The sequence below is a fragment of the Podarcis melisellensis genome, assembly GCF_964234715.1.
Source record: "Podarcis melisellensis genome assembly, chromosome: 1".
Classification (NCBI taxonomy): Eukaryota; Metazoa; Chordata; class Lepidosauria; order Squamata; family Lacertidae; genus Podarcis; species Podarcis melisellensis.
Genome location: NC_138528.1, coordinates 63,169,861 through 63,187,339, shown reverse-complemented (window position 1 = coordinate 63,187,339; position 17,479 = coordinate 63,169,861). Strand labels below are relative to the sequence as shown.

At 42.0% G+C, this 17,479-nt stretch overlaps 1 long non-coding RNA gene across 1 annotated transcript; it reads right to left on the bottom strand.

Moving 5' to 3' along the window:
* Window positions 1–1,729: 1,729 nt before the first annotated feature.
* Window positions 1,730–5,853, bottom strand: LOC309353803. The gene is made up of 4 exons (XR_014162014.1): window positions 5,797–5,853; window positions 3,656–3,729; window positions 2,979–3,237; window positions 1,730–2,330 (listed from the first exon to the last, which is right to left on the bottom strand). It is a non-coding gene; the product is annotated as an uncharacterized lncRNA (long non-coding RNA).
* Window positions 5,854–17,479: the final 11,626 nt, after the last annotated feature.

Genomic DNA, 17,479 nt, shown 5'->3' with positions numbered 1-17,479 from the left:
CAGCTTCCCCACCAGAGCGTAGTGGGGGGGGGGGAAGAGTCCCATGGATCAGGGCCAGCATCTCCCCCAGCAGGGAGAGAAGATGAGTCAGAGCTGGCCACGCCTCCATCGCAGAGTGAGGGAACGGAGGGGAAGTCAGGTTCAGCTAGCCTCCCCGAAGGGGGAGGCAGTGACAGGAGCAGTGTAACGGTCAGGAGGAAGGTTGCCGGCTGGGCGCGTGCGCCAAGTTCGAATGTGCAGGCGCGCGGCATAGCAGGAAACCAGGATTGGGAACCAGGTCCTAAAGCCCGCCGGAGGGAGGGGGAAGACTCAGGGGAATCAGCGTCAGAAGAGTGTAGAAGGGGCGAAACTCCAGCGGACAGGCGGACCCAGAGGAGAAAAGAGCAAAGGAAGAGGTGGAGCAAGGCTAGAGTCTTAAACTGGTGTCTGGGGGGGACGAGATTCAGACGGAGCTTCAGCGGTCTAGAGTTTGAGACGTAGGGCTGCGCGCCGCGGCTTTGAAATCGAAACTGAACTTCAATAAAGACCTTTGTAAATAGTAACGAACTGGCGTTGGTCCTTTGTGAGCTGGGACCTCGGGCAGCTCTGACAGCGCTGTTTTAAATTAGTGCAGGTTAATCAAGTCATTTTCAATACAGTACTGTAAAAATACCTGTCTGCTTCTTCACTTTGGCTCCATCCACTTTTATGATGAACTCTCCCTGCACCCAAAGGATTGCAACATGTCAGTGTGGCCTTTGTGCTCTGGGCTCCTTTGAGAGGAAGGGCAGGATATAAATTGAAATCATCATCACCATATCATCACAACAATAACCACTACCAATGAAAGGAACATAATGACACTAACTTTAACATGTATTTATTAATGCATGGAATATTAGTGAAGTAACTGCAGTGATGTTGATACTGCCAAGTAGAATAACTGCCATACAAGAAATGAAAATCATTTCCTAACCCAGTGGAACAAGTTTGTCTTTCTTTCTTCAGCAAAGCAAAGCAGCTCTTGGAAGACGATAGTGTGTGATAGCCTTGAAGCTAACACTGGCTGCTCATGTGAATTTCAGCTCATTCTCAAAAAATGCAACTCACAGTCGATAAAGAGAAGTTTTTGCAGAGAAGAAAGTCAATAGAAACAGTTTCCATCTGTGACCCTTTCTCACAGGCTCTGCAGGTGTTGTTACCTCTTCCTCAATCAAACTCGGGTTAGAAGAACCACTACCAACAGCAAGATAGCGCTGCTGAAGAATAGTGGGGTCAGCTAGTAACCTCAGAAAACCTGTCACTATGCTGAAAAATGCCTGCGGTAGCCCTGACAGCCAGACCAAAGCAACACTTTTTTGAAGGAGAGATAAAAGGAACTTAACAGCGAGGCTCCTGTATAGCAATGCAAGCAACTTTGGTCCAGTACAACACAGTGTACTTCAGGAATGTCTGCTGCTGCAGAAGCAGCAGCACCAGCAGAATCTTGACTGTATCTGGTAGAAAAATAATAACCATATGTTCCCTGAGCAGACAAGGTATCAATGCTTTTATAGCGACAATATTAGGGCAGGTCTGTAACCAGGTGGAACGTGCAGGGCTTCAGGGACCTGCCACTTTCAGCAGTACGTCAAACCTCTTTTTCCAGATGTTTAGCTTTTATTTTTATTAAAGTAAGTTTCTAGTCCCTTTCTCAAAATTAAAAAGAAGAAAAACATGCAGGGAATATTTTGCCAGATTGCTCAGTTCCCACCTGGCAGCGTTCTGGCCAATGGAAGCCAAAGCTCTCTAGGATGATTAACAAGCACTTGGACTCCTAGCGCATATATTTTTTAAAAAAGTAATGTTTTATTTTATTAAAGTTATTAATTTAAACATGCTGGACTTCTAGAATTTAGGTTTAAGTAGGCTTATGCTGTTTCGTGTTGATTTACGATGTCTCCCTCCACTACCCGTAGTTTCCACCACCAAATATTTATGGCTGAGAGCCTGTACTAGGTTGTAGGTGGGGGAAAGTAATAGCTTTGCATGCTCTATGTATTGAAAGTACTAGCTAGCTAGCAGCTAGTTGGTTCAGATGTAGCAGAAAACCATGGTTTCCCACTATTTGAATGACCCACAGTGAGCCTTGGCCACACAGACTGTTCCTTCCTCCTTTTGCAGGAGTGTGCAGAGTTTTTAAGCATCTGCTTCCAATTCTGGGGGGAAAAGCCACTGTTCTTTGAAATATTCAGATGTGGGGATCAATAGTTTACATGCCATGATCTGAAATGGCATTTTGATCCTGGCTTGTTCACATGAATCGTTGTTTAGACAAACCACAGCTTCCCAAATCTGGACACCACAGGGATCTGCAGTTTATTTAAAATCAAGAAAAAACAGCAAAAGAGGATATGAGTGCACAAGTCGAGTCACACCACAGCTCATTCATGTACAGTGGTACCTTGGGTTAAGAACTTAATTCGTTCTGGAGGTCCGTTCTTAACCTGAAACTGTTCTTAACCTGAAGCACCGCTTTAGCTAATGGGGCCTCCTGCTGCCGCCATGCCACTCCCACACGATTTCTGTTCTCATCCTGAAGCAAAGTTCTTAACCCGAGGTACTATTTCTGGGTTAGCGGAGTCTGTAACCTGAAGCGTATGTAACCCGAGGTACCACTGTAGTGAGAAGAGAAACTATGGGCAGGATTCAGCTAAGTTGTGTGTGTGGAACAGGGTCCATTTGTACAATGGGACTCCCCTCCCCTCCTCACTCAGCACCAATTGTGCCCCCTAAATCTGCTCTGAAGGGTTGAGAGAACCCCCCCCCCCCCGAACACAGAGAGGAGAGGTGAGGAGTCCCGTTGCACAAGTGATCCTCATTCCACATGTGCATATGCCACGTAGCGTTATATTAAATTCCTCCCTGTGGTTTTCTGATACACTAAATTGCTCAGTCCATGGAAATCCTGTGGAAGAATAAAGCGATAACTTTCTTAAAGGAAATCTGAGCAGGCTTACCAAAGAGACTAGTGAGTATTTCTGGAGAGGCACGGAAGAGGGTGATCTCAAGCCTCAGCACCAAACAACCCATTCCGTTACTCCAGGCTTTGTACCTTAATGTGTTTATGCCATATTACTGCTGCAATGTAGTGGTGGAGTCACCTGTTGGAGAGAGATGCTGCCAGTTGGTGTAGAGAAATAATATTCAGCAGGTGGTGCGGGACTCAATATAGGGTTGCAGTCCGACATACGATGGATCATGACAGGAGCATTGCCACTATAGTTACATGGTAGAAAAAGAAGATGGCGGAAGCAATGGGTCCCCAAATGCAGGTTTGGGCTAAAAGTGGGTCCAACCGGTGTAGAGAGTATGTAGCTACATGCATACATGGCTAGAATATAAGGCAGCCTCGTGTTTATACCTGTTGTTGTGTAAGAATTAGTTAAGCTGTTTATTGTAACCCAAAACCACCTAAGAATGAAGAGAAAGATCCAAATAACCAATATGGTTTTTTACTTCAAGGGTGGTGGTGGTGGTGGTTATGCAAAATGGGAGACTGGGAGATATAAACACTAAACTTTCAGCAGAACTTGCTAGCAAAACAATCAGAATTGGATATTGCCTTCAAAGCAAATCAAACACAGCTGGAGTGTTTACCAACATATCTGCACGAGATCTCTTAAAAATAAGGTACCTATCTGCCAGAAGATCGCTCTTTATTTTCCTTTCTTTGAAATTGTCATGAAGCTTTGACTCCAGATAAGAAAACTATAATGAAATAAAGGAAACATTGTTTAGCTGTCAAAATGAATTTGATGTGTGACATGTATGGGAAGAGGGGAAAACAACGCAAGATTGGATAGTGGGTTCCTGAAATTTATGTGAAAAGAGAGTGGGGGAATCAAAGATAGCCCTTGACGTTTGATAGAAACAACTATTTCATTTGTTTGCATCCTTCGTTCTTACATGAAAGGCAAAGGAGGTTTGTGGATATCGATTAAAACCATGCAAATAGTACTCAATAGCATTTGACATTTTCGTTAACTTTGATTTTAAGCTTCCGTCATATTTCACTTGCGGAAATGTTCACAGAATTATACACAGATAATAAATTAATGCACAGAGAAGAAATGCTTTGATTTCCCTTCTCCATGGAGGGCATATGCATGAATAAAAGTTAGCACAACCAGTGTTATAATTCTTGCAAGGAGTGTTATATGCCTGCAGTTTAGTTATATAAAAGCAGAAGTGTCAGGTTGCAAGGCTGGAGCTCAGGCAGGGCCAAAACCAAGGCACAGTGCCAGGACTTAGAGGAGGTGCTTGACAGAACCCATTGCTCCCAGCCATTGCATTTTTGCTATATGAGCTGCCTTAGGACTTCAAGACAAACAAAAGGAAGTACTTTTTCACACAAGACATAATAAATCTATTGCATTTGGTTCCATGAGATAGAGGGTTGATCACTAGCTAGGGAATTAGAGAAATTCATTGAGGACAGGTCTATCAGCAGCAACTAGTCATGAGGGTTATATAAAACCTCCAAGCTCAGAGGCAGCACGACAATGAATACCATTTGCTGGGTTGCAGAGAGAGCTATTGCCTTCATGCCCTGCTTGTGAGCTTCCCAAAGGCATCCAACTGCTGCTGCGGCAAACAAGCAGCAAACAATATATGAATATTTCGTTTGATTCAGCTGGGCTCTTACGTTCAGTCCTATAGTACCACCTTACTTATACCTGCTGGGTTGGAATCAGATTTAGTCAGGCTTAGAGTAGGCACATTGAAATAAATGGGACTTAAATTAGATGATTGGCTTAAGTCCCATTGATTTCAATGGCTCTAGTCTAAAGCACAGCCAAATATAAATCCAACCTATTCACTTCTACACACTTAACGCTCGGGGCTGTGACTACAATGCCAAGCTAGTTAGAGAAGAAAGTTAAAATCACTGCAATAGCTGTGCTATCTCCAGGAAAAATAAAAACAGGCACACATTTATTAAAGGGGGGGGGGGCAAACTTTATGAAGAAATCTTAACGCACACACCCCTTTTTATCCCAAACGTAGGATGTTTTTGAGCTTCAGCATTTATACTTTTTCTAAAACAAATAAGGCAACTTGTGTTTCAAACAGATCCTTGGTGATTTAAATAAGGTGGCCTTTGCTGTATTCGCCAGCTTTCAAAAAGATGTCTGGGCAGTCTGAAGATAAAATCACTGCTCTTTATGGCACACTAATAGAATGTGTAAGTAAATTTACAGCCTGTTCCTAGTCATATTAACATGGAGACAAGTCCCCTTCCCCCCTGTGATTTCAGTGGAGTTTACTCCCAGGTAACTGCGTAGAGAATTGCAGCTCATGTATAGTCAGAGTGAGCCTCCTCATTTGACTCCTCTCAAGCTTCCACATGTTGCTTCTTCAAGCACAGGATCCAAAATCACAACTCATTTTGACTTGGTGGAGAGCCTTTTCCTTGGCCGCTATTTAGAGAAAGCCATTGTCCCCTGTAATTTGTCCTTATGTGTATTTTGGAAAGGAAACCCTGTCAATAATTTAATTAGAATGTGAGGGGAGAGAGAGAGAAAAAAATGTATTCAGAGGTAGCCAGACCCTAAGAATAAGAAGGCAGGAGAAGAGAGGGAGAAAGGCTGTGTAAAAAAGGTTAAAATGCAGACCTGCATTGTTTGCAAAAAGCCTGCTGTTTCCTTTATGTCTAACTGATCTGTGCCAGAAGCCCTCTTGAATTTCTACAAGAATAGAGCTTCAGATCATCTGCATTCAGTGCCAGAGTCACGGCCCTGGAACCGATAATTGCCTCTGACAGGATTTAATTACCTTCTCCAGGACCTTTTCTCTGTTTGATTGGAGACCACCCCCCTGCCTCCGATCAAATCAGACAGTAATAACACACTGAAGCACAGCAGCCAATCACGAGTCAAGTCTGAACAGTGACCTTGCTGAGTAGAAGCTGATTGGCGGTGTCAGCCTTGTCAACTGTGTCAGTGAACCATCAGACAAGAAAGGGGGCGAGGGGGGGCAGAAGAGAAAGAGAGAGACAGAGCGCACACAAGATAAGAGAACAGCATTAATGCTAATGGAGTCTGTCAGCATGCGTGGCTCGAGGTTGCATTTCAAGTGTGGCGATGCACAGGAACAAAAATGATGGCAAATCTCATGCAAACCTGGAATGATCACACACACACACACACACACTGGAAACATATCAGAGAATTAATGTACCTGGAGCACAGCTAAAATAAAAAGATCCATGTGCCTGATATAAGAGAATCATATTGCCAGCATCTCTTCCTGTAAAATGCCTTGAGTGAATTTCTGCCTTTTAAACCATCACCGTTTTATGAGGGAACTATGAAAAAAAAAAATCATACTTGATAGGCACTTCAGGGGCCTGCATTTTTAATACTAACGTGACATGTGCCAAGAGTGTATTAACTATGGTTATTTTAATGCAAGGTCTACAGTTGCGGAGGCTTTTAAGCCAAGAATTCTACATTCTTTCAGAAGTGTTTTGTTCATTTATTGAGGAAATAATTAAATATGAATGTTTTCCTAATACTACTAGCGGAACATTTGCCCAAAAGTGCCCTGAATACTGGTTTAAATATAGCTGAGGGTGCAGCTACAGGAGCGAAGGCTGATGGTTTATACCTGCTGAGTCTTATTTGTGTTCTATGACACTTGCTCTAAACTCGGCTTAGCCAGTGTTGTGCTTGCAGGAACATCTGTTTTATTTTAGTGGTGGGCAAAATCCTTGCTTGTGTTGAGTTACTGTTCTGGTGACATATCCTGTGTGCTAATGCATTGCATGTTATTACCTCCACCAGGCACTCTATGGACTAGAGCTCTTTTTACCAACCTGGGGACCTTCAAGAATCCTAGGAACTGTAGTTTGTTAAAGGTGCCGGGAATTGCAGCTCTCTGAGGAGTAAATTACACTTCCAAGGGTTATTTGGTGAAGTCATGTGCTTTTAAAGTGTGTTAAATCTATGATGTGTCCATATTTAGTGAGAGTGAGTGGCTACGAAAAGTGAATCCTCTCTTCCTTTGCCTGATGAATTTGTCAAGAGGAAAGTGTGGTCCCATGTAGAGATTGTGGATTTACTGGTGTTGGGAGTTCTGGTAAACTTCAGTCATCACATCACTAAATTTGTACATAAAATTATGGACCAAAAGCTTGATCAGGGCAGGTTACAACAAATGGAGATTCAGAATTAAGAACAGTTAAAACAGATTACCACTGCTGGAATAGGGTGAGTCCTGGAAACACAAATCTCAGGTGTCAAAGGCTAGGGAGCATTCACCAAAAGCTGTACAGTGGTACCTTGGGTTAAGTAATTAATTCATTCCGGAGGTCTGTTCTTAACCTGAAACTGTTCTTAACCTGAAGCACCACTTTAGCTAATGGGGCCTCCTGCTGCTGTGCCGCCGGAGCACAATTTCTGTTCTCATCCTGAAGCAAAGTTCTTAACCCGAGGTACTATTTCTGGGTTAGCGGAGTCTGTAACCTGAAGCGTATGTAACCCGAGGTACCACTGTATAGTGAAGATGCCAGGCACACCTGCGTGAGGAAGGAATTCCACAACTTGGGGGCCTCCACAAAGAATGCCCTCACCTGGGCCACCACCACCCAAACATCAGAGGGCAGCAGAACTGCCAAGAGGGCCCCATCTGCTGTCGTTATCCCCCAGGAGGGTCTGTAGGGAAGGAGACGTTCTCTCTGATATTTGGGACCTAAATCATTTGGGGCCAGTGGCGTAGCATGGGTTGTCAGCACCCGGGGCAAGGCAAGTAATTTGTGCCCCCTACCCTGTGGATTTGCGCCCCCCAACCCTAACCCCCAGATGTTGCGCCCGGTGCGGCCGGCCCCCCCTGCACCCCCATGTTACGCCACTGTTTGGGGCTATAAATACTACTGTGAGTATCTTGAATTGGGACCAGAAACTGGCATCCAATAAACAGACTCACACACCCCACTACATCCAAGTAAGCAAGAAGTGTGATCAGAGTCAAGGACACATTTCTGCCAGCCCAAAATGCTGAAGGAGGGTATGAGGTAAAGCTGATGAGAGCCCTGTGGGCCAGGTAGAGAGGCACTGAGGACTCCTGGTCCCAAGGTTCCCCACTGATTTAGCCCCTGGTCCCGAGGTTCCCCACTGCTGCTTTATCCAAATGTCACATTTAACATACTTCTCCGCTTTGAAGATGGGTGTGAACCCATGGTAGCTGCACCATTTGAAGTCTTGTGAGGTGATTCAGCAGCTGTCCAAATTTTTTTATAAATGCCTTTTAGTACTTATTAGTATAACACCATCATTCAAAATTTAAATGCTTTGTCACTGTAACTATAAATCCAAACTTTGCATGCCCAGAAAAAACTATTCTCTCAATTTTTAAAACACATTTTCAGTATTTCAGGCAATTGGCCTACTTGATCCAAAATTTTCTTCTTAAATATGCTTGGATTATAGACTTTCATTTATTTCATGTGATTCACCTGTGCATAGATTTTAATTCAGAATTCCACAGCCACCAATTCTACACCAAACAAACCAGCCGGACTGTATTCTGTGCCAAAACAATCAATAAATTAAAAGTTATATGTGGTTTCCTGAAAATCCATTCATATGCTGTTTCTTCTTCTTATGAGTCAGCTTTTTTACACTGACACATACCTTCATGTGTTCTAGGTTTGCCAATGGCATTTACGAGCTGCCTGTGTTCAGAAGCACTGAATTCCGAACATATTACTTAGCCTGTGTTCTCAACATGGGATGAACCAAGTGCAAGGATGGGATGCATGTGGATATGAAGTGCTGCTGCTGGGTTACACAGTCTTCCAGAATTCCCATTTTTGTGTGTGAGTATCCTAAAATTAACCATACCTATTTGTTTCAAGCATAGTGGCGACACGCTGCCACCACTAACAATTTATCCTTTTGTAAACTAGCAAAGTCTTAGGGGAAGAATTTAGAATCATAGAGTTGGAAGGGACCCTGAGAGTCATCTAGTCTAACCCCCTGCAATGCAGCAATCAAAACAAAAGCATCCATGACAGATGGCCAAGAATGGAGAGTCCTGCACCTTCCAAGGAAGTCTGATCCACCGTTGAACGTCTCTTACCATCAAAAAGTTTTTCCTGATGTTTCGTCAGAATCTCCTTTCTTGTAACTTGAATCCATTGGTTTGTGTTCAGAACAGGAGAAAACAATCTTGCTCCATCTTCCATGTGACAGCCCTTTCGATATTTGAAGATGGCTGTCATACCTCCTCTCAGTCTTCTCTTTACCAAGCTAAACATACCAAGTTCCCTCAACTGTTCCTCATAAGGCTTGGTTTCCAGACCCTTGATCATCTTGGTTTCCCTCCTCTGTACACATTCCAGCTTGTCAATATCCTTCTGAAACTGTGGTGCCCAGAATTGGGCACAGTACTCTAGGTGTGGTCTGACCAAGGCAGAATAGAATGGTACCTGCATGCTTTCCCCTTGTAATCTATAATACTACTGCCACGACCAGAAAAAGGATGCTTAGGAGTGATGAGAATGTGCACACAATGAAATTTCTCTTGGGATATTGGTGAATAGGTTGTGCATCTTATTCCTATGTTGAACTCAGTAGAATCTACTCCCAAGTAAGCACACACAGGAGGATTGCAGTACTTGCACACTGATTGATTACCACACTTGAAGTTAGGAGGAAAGCTTTGCTCAGGTTCGATTGGCTATATATGTCTCCTGTCCCTTCTGCTGTAGGGTGTGACTTGGTTTACTGATGTAATTACTAGTCTGGATTGCACCTGCTCTCTGCGTGTGGTTTGGAAGATTATGGTCTGAATTATGTAGTTGGCCTGTATGTGGAACTAATAGACATCTGTGTTCCACACCAAGGAGCTCCCCACAGCAAAGGCCTGATTGCCTTTTGAATTAAGGATTAATAACAGAGTCTTCAAACAGCAAGTGGTATCTGAGTGCAGACAGTTACAGAGGAAGGATGAAATAGATTCCAGTACTTTTGGACCCCCTTCGCTTTACAGTGTGGTAAGTGGGATGGAAAGTGTAATGTGTGCAGAATGAGGCCTTCAACCTACAGTTGTGTGCACAAATCTCTTTGTACATATAAACAAGCCAGGAGAATATGACTTTTTGTGTGCAGTGGTAGCAATTTCATTCATGAATGTGTGGACACGCTGTAGTCTGTAGCATTCAGGGGCTTAGATGCCAGCAATTGTATCTTATCTTGCATAACTATTTTAAGAATTACATTGTTGGCCAAATACTCCACCAAGATGTGTAAAGAAAAAGAAAGAAGGTCTTGTTGTTGTTTTTACCTAAAATAGCTGAGCACTATAGGAAGTAGAGAAGTTTTCTAAATAGAGAAAAACTGCAGTCCCTTTTAAATTATACCAAACAGTGCAACTATCATTAGACGGAAAGACTGAAAGTTGTACTGCAGAATATGAAAGCATATTGCAGATCCTGAAATTACATTTCACAATCGCATAGTGGGATAAATCCATTTCTGTCATATGGCTGGATCCTAAAATGAAGTTGGCCCACTCTGTCTGACACAACGTCTTTAATACAAAATTCCTTAGAGTGTTGGCTCCACCTTGCAACTTCCTCTTTTAATGGGTTGAAGTGTTTTGCAATCTCTGGAGTGACTATTAAAAGGAGGGCAGGGAAAGGGAGGAGAGAAAGAGATTTTTTTAAATTTCCTGATTGCCAACATACTCCTGCAAAGTTTCTTCATTCCATAGTCCTGATCTTCAGCTGTATCCCTTTCCATAGATACCAAAATGCCTCATTAGAGGATTATGAGGGTGTGCTAGTAATAAGTGTTGGGAACCATACAAACAGGAGTCAGTGAAGGGTCAGGCTCCACAGTGCGCATGAACACCTTTCTTTCACTGCCATGGCTTTTGGAACAGCACCACCCTTCCTCACCAAATAGAAATTCTGTTAGGATAAAAAATTGCTAGTGTGTAGTAGCTGTAGGATTCAAGTACTCTTAAATACTGAACAAAATTGCTTTTTGCTGAACTATGGGAGACTTTCTTCTTCTTCTTCACTGCAACCCTAAATTATGTGAAATTGACTGAGTTTCATGTTGTGCTCTGAGCCTTGGCTCAGGTTCAGTAAGGTTTTCAAACCTTAAGCTATAGTAGAGCCAAAGTTTAAGCAAGATTTATTGTTTTAGGTAGGAATCACAGGAAAACCGCCAGTTTTGGCAATGAGGTTCAGGGCAATAAGAAAAGCTCAGAGCTGATATGAACCATATTTGGAGTGGGGTGAGGGGCGGAGGGGCAGAGAACCTTCCAAAAATATTTATTATGGACAATGTACATAGCCAGTTTCATTATGATGCATTCCTGACCACTGGTTGGTAAAAAAATAAATCAAATTCCAAAGGCTGGTCTGCAGTACAGTTTTTAAAAAATGTCTAAGAGAAAGCAGGGATGACTCCTACCAGTCTACTGCTGCCAAGGAGTTGGACAGGACAGGACTTGCCACATTAAAGCCTCAGTTCAGGCTCAGTTCATACTAAAGGCCAACCAAACCTTAGGGCCATGGGGTAACCACCAAAAGTGCCCATCAGAAGACTTCAGTGATTAAGGTGGAGGAGTGTTTCGCAAAGGATGTGGCAGGAGTGACAGGAGAGGACGGCAAGTGTGGTGGGACAATTCAAGGGCCATCAAAGAAACTTTTAAACATTTCAGCTTAGTAAAGTATAGTATCAAAAAATAAAATAAAAATTTGCATAATATGGATAGCCGCCCAGAGTGGCTAGGGCTGGGGAAACCCAGCCCAATAAATAATAATTTTATATTTTATATAAATAATAAATTATACTACTACTACTACTATTGATACGTTTTCAAAATGAGAGCATGAGCGTCAGGTGATACTCCTGGACAATCCTAGTTGTGTTTTCTAATGTATTTCTTAATAATTAAAAAACGGTGTGATGTGAGCAAATTTTTATTCTGAAAGTGTGGCCCAGAGGGAAAAGGTTTGAGAAACACTGAGGTTTTATAACCAGTTGGGTTCAGGGCTAGCTTTTTCACACTGGCCACCACACCACAGCCTTCCTTAGGGGCTGAGTACCACTCCTTCATGCAATTAAGCATATACACGGGCCATGGTTTCAGCTTCAAGCACTTTGCATATATTTATGTGCTATGGTCCCCTACATACTGCAGGGTAGAAATCTGTAGGTTTGCTCAAAATACAAAAACAGCAACAACACACTGCCCTTCCACCTTTCATGCTGCCAGCATAAACCCAGCAAGGTTTTGGATTTAGTGGTTCCTTTGCCTTTGATTTTAACTTCTCTCACCTCTGTGCCACCCTAGATTGCTCCACCAGTGATTTTTCAGTACTGTATACCCGTATGAAAATTCACCCAAGTAAATTTGGGAATGCCTCATGAATAGAGTTAAACTGACTTTCTGCCTCAGAATTAGGTACGGTGGAACCTTGGTTTTCAGACGTTGACCGTTCGACTTCCGAAATGTTCAAAAACTGAAAATGGAAGTCTCAATACAATAGGGAAACTAAAAACGGAAGCTGCATAGCACATTCAGCTTCCGAAAATCATTCAAAAGCCAGAGCAGTTACTTCAGGGTTTTCGTCATTCAGGAGCCGAAACGTACAACAACTGAGGTTCCACTGTATAGCTTATTTTTCTTTTCACACACAATCCTTACTAAGCTTTGCAAATGTGGGAGCAGCCAGGATGGACTAATATAAGGGAACTGCTTACAAAATTTTGGGGAATGTCTTTGTTTGTATACATTCTTGGGAGTGGGTTGTTTGGGAAATTATTCCAGCTGCTTGAGTGCACTGCATATTTATTTGAAAATCCTTCTGAGCAGGGGTTTTTTTTGTAAGAGAGAGAGAGTTTAAAATGTCACTAAATGGAGAAAACTGCAGCCAATTGATTATTCAGCTGGCAAAATGGAAATTCTAAGTTGCATAGACCGCTAATTGCGGCCTGCCCACAGAATGACAGGTCTATAATTTTTAGTTTTGTGTGCATTCAAAGCCAGTCACCTTGACTCTTAGCAGTCCATTATCTGCTGGCCACCGACCATATGATGATATTCAAGGAATGACAGGTCTTTTCCATTATGGAATGATAAAATGTCCCCATGCTTTATTTAGATAAAGCTTTCTTCTGAGAGAGAACAACCAGTTGCTCATCTGATGCCTACATGTTCAAATGACACCAGTGTGCTTATTACTCTAAAGGTTTATGGGTGTTTTGTTGTTGTTGTTTGTTCTCTTGTGAAATTAGCATTTGGAATCTTGTGGCTGAATGATAGGATGGTGGTAGGATTCAGTTATTTGGCAGGTTTTAACAACAATTTCTTAGAAGAGACAGTACAGGAAACTCTTAAGTTCTATATAATTCAGTCTTTAATTCCTCCTGCCCTTGAGGGGTGTGTGGGTACATGTGGGTACACATCTGTATATGTGACATAATTCTCAACAAACCAAGTTAACAATTCAAGGTAAATACATTTTCACTGAAAGGCTAGGTGACAACGAATGCACAGACCAATGATTTGGTGAATCTTAACGTGTTTATAATAGTATTTTACATAGGGCATGCCACATGGCCATGTATTTCCAAATTAGGTGTGCCCCAAACACCTCATGAATCTCTTTCAACTGCACAATCTTTTCAGCCAAAGAATTGATACAGTAATACTTTGAAGAAGTAATTCTATATTACTAAACAGATCCCAATTTGTAAATTCCTCAGATGGGTTAATATACTCAGAATGTTTCCATGTGTTTTAATCTGTGTTTAGATTATCACTGATTTTTAAATATTATTTGAATCTTTAAAAAAACTGTTCTAACCATTTTTACTGACAATTTTACTGTTTGGCTTTTTTTGTAAACTGCTTTGAGGTTTTGTTTTTTAAAAAAGCAATCAAATGGTATATAAATTTTATGAAATAAATAAATATTAATGTATTCTGTTACTTCTCTAATCTTGGCCAGGGTGCAGAACAAGGGTCTGGGCATGATGTTTCATACTATTGCAGAGTTTTCTTCTGTATTGTCTAGCTTATTTTCTGATTTAGGACAGTTATATAAAATTTTAATAGGGCTGTCCAAAATGAGAAAACGAGGCTGGAGGTCCCCAACCCTGTATTAAAGGAGCATCCCTTCTTTTCAAATGTGTGATTCCTGTCTAAGATCAAAAACATAACTCCAGCTCAAAGGATGAAACAGGATGGAGATACATAAACACCACAACTCTGGGATTCTCATCAGTTCTCTACAGGATACAATAGCACTAACACACCTCTTACTCCACAGGGTGGCTTGTACTCTGGGAATTGTGTGCTTCATCCAATTTTCTTCAAATAATGAACAAGTGCTATCAGGTTTATTGGTGCCATCTTGTGCACACTTTTGGGGTGTAAATTATTTATTCTACTAATTAAACTGTGAGCAGTCATGGACAGTGAGCTTACTAAGGCAATTCCATACATATTGGCTGTAGGTTAATTATTTAAGAATTGCGATACCACCAGAAATACCAAATAAATACTGATCTCATCAGTGAAAGCAATTGAATTCCTCTGGATTTTCCAGACTTCACTTCACATAACCATTATACAACGCCAATAGGTCCTGCATTGTAACACAAAAGATCTCAGTGCTGACTTTTTGTTTTTGTTTTCTTGCAATAGTGCAGAATTTCATCTTTTCTGTGGCCTTACTAGGTAATAACAACAAAGCTTTCCAATAATGACTCATGTTTGGTCTTTCAAAAGCTATTCCCATCCCCAGTAATCATTCTTTTGTATATATTATGTATTTTAAGCATGAGTTGTGTAACTTTTATGTTCTATACAGTGACTAAGGCATGGACAGGCAAACTAAGGCCCGGGGCCCGGATCCAGCCCAATCGCTTTCTAAATCCGGCCTGTGGATGGTCCAGGAATCAGCGTGTTTTTACATGAGTAGAATGTGTCCTTTTATTTAAAATGCATCTCTAGGTTATTTTGGGGCCTGCCTGGTGTTTTTACATGAGTAGAATGTGTGCTTTTATTTAAAATGCATCTCTAGGTTATTTTGGGGCCTGCCTGGTGTTTTTACATGAGTAGAATGTGTGCTTTTATTTAAAATGCATCTCTAGGATATTTGTGGGGCATAGCAATTCATTCATTCCCCCCCCCAAAAAATAGTCCTACCCCCCCCACAAGGTCTGAGGGACAGTGGACCGGCCCCCTGCTGAAAAACTTTGCTGACCCATGGCTAAGTCTTTGAGATGACGGTGTTGAAATAAATAGTTTAAATAAGGGCGATGGAAGTAGTTTTAATACATAGCACCTATTCCCAAAATAAATAAAATGTATTGGAATGCAGAAAATATGTGCTCAAAACTATTTTTACCATTTGTTAGAATGCGCTGACTTTACCTTAACATCCTGTAGTCACTAAATAAGTTTCATTATATGTACGCCACTGTGAACTCTTCGGCAGGACATAACTGTAATAAGCAAAACTATGGATGGCATAAATAGAAGCACTCTTTATAGTAGGCCATCAGTATGAAATATACAAGGTACACTGCACTGTTTAAGAGATTAATCTGGCCATACATTTAACAAAAAACTGTTACACTAGACCACAAGCCACCAAATATGGATGACTTAGACTGCAAGTGCAAATCTAGGGCCAGTTATGCATGGGTACATACAATTGGCTGCTTGAGTAATTAAATGCAGCACTTAAATTGGAAGGGACCAACATTAAACATTTTTGAGAGCTAGTGATTTCAGCAAAAGGGATAAGCAGATGCTTGAATATCTTCCATTGAAATCCGCGGAACCTAATTATGGGAATGAACTGGTTCAGTTGAAGGAAATTCACCAAAGCTGAACTCCAAACGGTTTCTGGTTCATCTTCACATTGTCAGCATTTATAGGCAGAAATAACCAAGAATTCTAAAATTTAAAACATTCATCTTCTGTAATGTATAAATCACTGCATTTTTTTCCGCCCAGTATAGTAATTAATAACATTTGATTGCACTGAGGGGAAAAATGCACCTCTTCCCTCCTCTTCCCATCACAGCTTTGCTCCTAATATTAATTGCCTGGCTTACCAGAGAAAACGCAGCATTTGAAGAAATGGGAAGAACTCAGTGATATATTTTTTTTAAAAAGGATGCAAGAGTAAGGAAATCCAGTTCAAAAAGAATTTATGCACATGCACACAATATACAAAGGAATGCAACCTTTATGTTTAAGCTTTTATTTCAGGTTTGATTGTATTTATACATGAGGCAAGTGACAGTCTAAGCAATCATTTAGTATAGAAGTAAATGGATGTTATACGGTTTTTGTTGTTTTTGCACCACTGGCCTGTGCACATAATAGCCCCTGTCTTTGTGGCATCTCCTTCCTCCAGGCAGGGCTGTCTTAAGCATATGTGGCGCCAGGGTGCAAAGATCCACCTGGCGCCCCCCCTCAGGTTGCCCAGTTCCTGGCACTAAGGAGGGCGGAGCCGGCCAGCTACCTCAGCGTCTCGCTGGCACAGTCGCCCTCGAACTTGCTGTGCAGAGTTGCCCGCAGCAGAAGAGCCTGCCGCAGTGCTCCGACTGATGGGAGGGCTCTTCCCCAGACTCAACTCTCAGGCCCCCGACTCTCAGCCTGGCGCCCCTGAGAGCCCGACGCCCCGCACCCCTAGCGCCTATGGGAAAGATGGCCCTGGCTCCAGGCCACGCCCTGCTCCCCAGGCCCCATCCCTACCCAGTCCTGATCCAGCTCCTCTTCCAATGCTTTTGCCTAGCTGGAATCCTTGAAAAGAATGAAACAAGCAGCATCTAGGGCCAGCAGGTAAAAACAATTTAAAACACCACTTAAGAGATGCATGCAGTTAAATGCTAAGTAGATAAAACTGTGATGATGTGTCTTGCTTGGCTGGAGGAAAAGATGTGCATGCACAAACCTCTGTTTTTTGCCTGGCTGGAATGCAGCCTACTGCAGAAAGCTAAGAGTCACACATCCATTGTTTTGCCTTTTGCTCTGCTCAGCACTAGCATGCAGCTCCTGGAAGGTCCCCCGTAAGGGAACGTGGCCATCAGATTGAAAAAGGTTTTCTCCCTGTGTCCTATGGGCTCCTGGGAATTGTAGATCTGCAAGGCAGGATGACAACAGGAAAGCATAATAGAGAAATCTCAACACCTCTGCCAAACTACTATTCTTAGGATTCTTTTGGAGAAATCAGTTATTTCAGAGAAGATCTGCCACTTCTTTTTTTAGTAGATACAGAGCCATTTGGAACTGCCAATCCGCTTGCAGCATCCATGCTGATTTTAACATTTGTCTATTACTGATGATTTTAATGTGCATTTTATATTTAAAAGTCTCAACAATTGCAACAGCAAGTGATGTACACATTTTGTTAACAAATGATTCTGTTTAACGGTTCCATTCCATTTCCTTTCTTCAAACCCCTTTCAGCAAAAAC